We start from the raw sequence: 2,500 nt of genomic DNA, 5'->3' as shown, positions 1-2,500 counted from the left end.
ATCTTATTCTTATTTTTTTTATCCACCTCACTATTCCCACCACTAGTCGATGGTCAGCATTCAAAGACACAAACACTTTTTGACATCTTTAATTTTTTTTATTATTAGCTGATATTAAACCTATCATGGGTTTCTCGGTGTATCTACTCTCCTCTTTATTTTATCGATACCATGTCCGTTTGTGGCTGTCGCTGTTCTCATGACAAAGTCTAACAGTTTTTTACCATCTAAACTGTGATCTCCTAGTCTTGTGGACTTAATTTCTTCTTCCTGTCCCTCTCAGACCCACACGAGCGTTCAAATCCCTCCTAAAACTCTTTGTAGTTTTATTTACAGCTCACCATGCTACTCCCACTCAGTCGGGAGTGAGGAACCTCGGGTAGCGCAAAACCCTGTCGTTTGCGACAAGCCGCTGTTCTTTTTCTACTTACATCATATGTATTTCACAGTGTCTTGAGGAATTTTTGTTTCTCTTCTTGGAGTCTGACCTAATGAGGCACATGCGCTTGTATGACCCTGTTTCCGCAGCTAGCCTAAGAGGTACAGTTATTAGGTGTTTGTTAATTAGAAGAGAGCGCGAGGTTTTCCCTTGGAATAGAAGCTTTGGTAAACTACGATTCATTTATCACAGAAATTTCTGTTGCCCTCTTGTAAAATTCTGCCTTAAGAACCATAGTAACGCAATTTCTTTCGTTATCTCTCCTTTTGAAAACCAGTACATACTTAGTATGTATATTTTTTATTCTCCTCTCCAAGTACTGAGAGTATAAAACATATAGTCACTACCCCGCATGGGAAGTCTGTTGGAAACTTGGGTATCCTGGTATTTGTGGCTGGTTTAATGTCTTGGCCATTCATGTCTCCAGATATTTCGTAAAGGTGTCAGAAGACACCTCCAATATGTTCCCCAAGAATGCGAATATGTACATACATACATATACCAAAGGCGTTTTCCTCCTACACGGGCGGTAGACCAAAAAGAAAAAGGCATAGAAACCACCCCCACCCATTCCATTTCCTATGTATTCCACTCCCCTCCACCCTCCTCCCTCCCTCTTATTTTGGCAACTCCTGGATGACGGGTCATCCCTGCATCTTGTCCACTGCCCTGGGTCAGAAGCAGTGTCGCAAGACACAACACATCTACAGCAAGGCCGCTTCATAAATTCGGCGACCCCCCTCTTCGTCCCCACATTGCATAAAAGGAGAAGACGGGGAGAAATCCCTTCGGGCTGCGTCAATTTTTTCTCATACATACTTCCTCACACCCCATCCCCCACCCACTCCCCCTCATGCATCACAGCATCATCTATACACAACCCCTCTCCATTCACCCCTATCTTCTGTCCTCTCTCCCGTCCTTCCTCCACAGACATTCCTCTCTTTTGTAATGCCCCTTTCACCCCATCCATCCATCTCATCCTAGGACGCCCCCTCATATTCACTCCTTCCACCTTTGCCTTTCACACGTCTTTACTAATCTTTCTTCACTCATTCTTTCCATGTGTCCAAACCATCCTAATACTCTTTCATCAACCCTATCTCCCAACTCCCTTTCCACCCCTGTTCTCCTCCTCACCTCCTCATTTCTCACTCTATCTAGCCTAGTAACCCCCATCATACTTCTCAGACATTTCATCTCAAACACATTCAAACTCCTTCTCTCTTCCTCTCTCATGTTCCATGTTTCTGCCCCATTCAGAGCTGTTGGCACAATCACTCCTTCATACAGTCTCCTTTTAGCATCCATTCCCAGATGTCTATTTCTCATTACACTTTTTAATCCACCAAGGCATTTACTTGCTTCTCTCAACCTACATTCTACCTCCACCCCCACTCCTCCCTTTCCTGCCACATTCGCACCCAAGTATCTAAAACTATCCACTTCCTCCAATCTTTCACCCTTAATGCTCACTTCCAGCCTGCTGTCACTCTCTCCCCTTGTACATCTCATCACCTTACTTTTACCCACATTTATCTTCAGCTTCCTTCTTTCACACACCTTCTCAAACTCTGTCACTAACTTCCTCAATCCCTCCTCTGATCCTGCCACAAGCGCAGTGTCGTCAGTAAACAACAACTGGCTCACCTCCCACTTTTCTCCATTTTCTTTAATCATCTCCAACCCCTGACCCACTACCCTTGCATTCACCTCTCCCACCACCCCATCCATGTAAAGATTGAACAGCCAGGGTGACGTAACACATCCCTGATGGAGTCCTACCTTTACCTCAAACCATTCACTCTCTCCATTTCTAATCCTAACACAAGCTCTACTACTCTCGTAAAAATTATTGACTGCTCTTAACAGCTTTCTTCCTATCCCATATATCTGCAGTACCTCCCACAGTGCCTTCCTGTCTACCCTGTCGTAAGGCTTTTCCAGATCCATAAAAGCCCCAAAAAACATCCTTCCCCTTTCCTATAGCTTTCTCACATATCTGTCTTACCACAAAAATCTGATCTACACAACCTCTACCTGTCCTAAACCCACACTGTT

The sequence above is a fragment of the Oratosquilla oratoria genome, chromosome 39 (genome assembly GCF_046742065.1).
Source record: "Oratosquilla oratoria isolate Oo_2021 chromosome 39, ASM4674206v1, whole genome shotgun sequence".
Taxonomy (NCBI): Eukaryota; Metazoa; Arthropoda; class Malacostraca; order Stomatopoda; family Squillidae; genus Oratosquilla; species Oratosquilla oratoria.
This window is presented reverse-complemented; position numbering follows the sequence as displayed.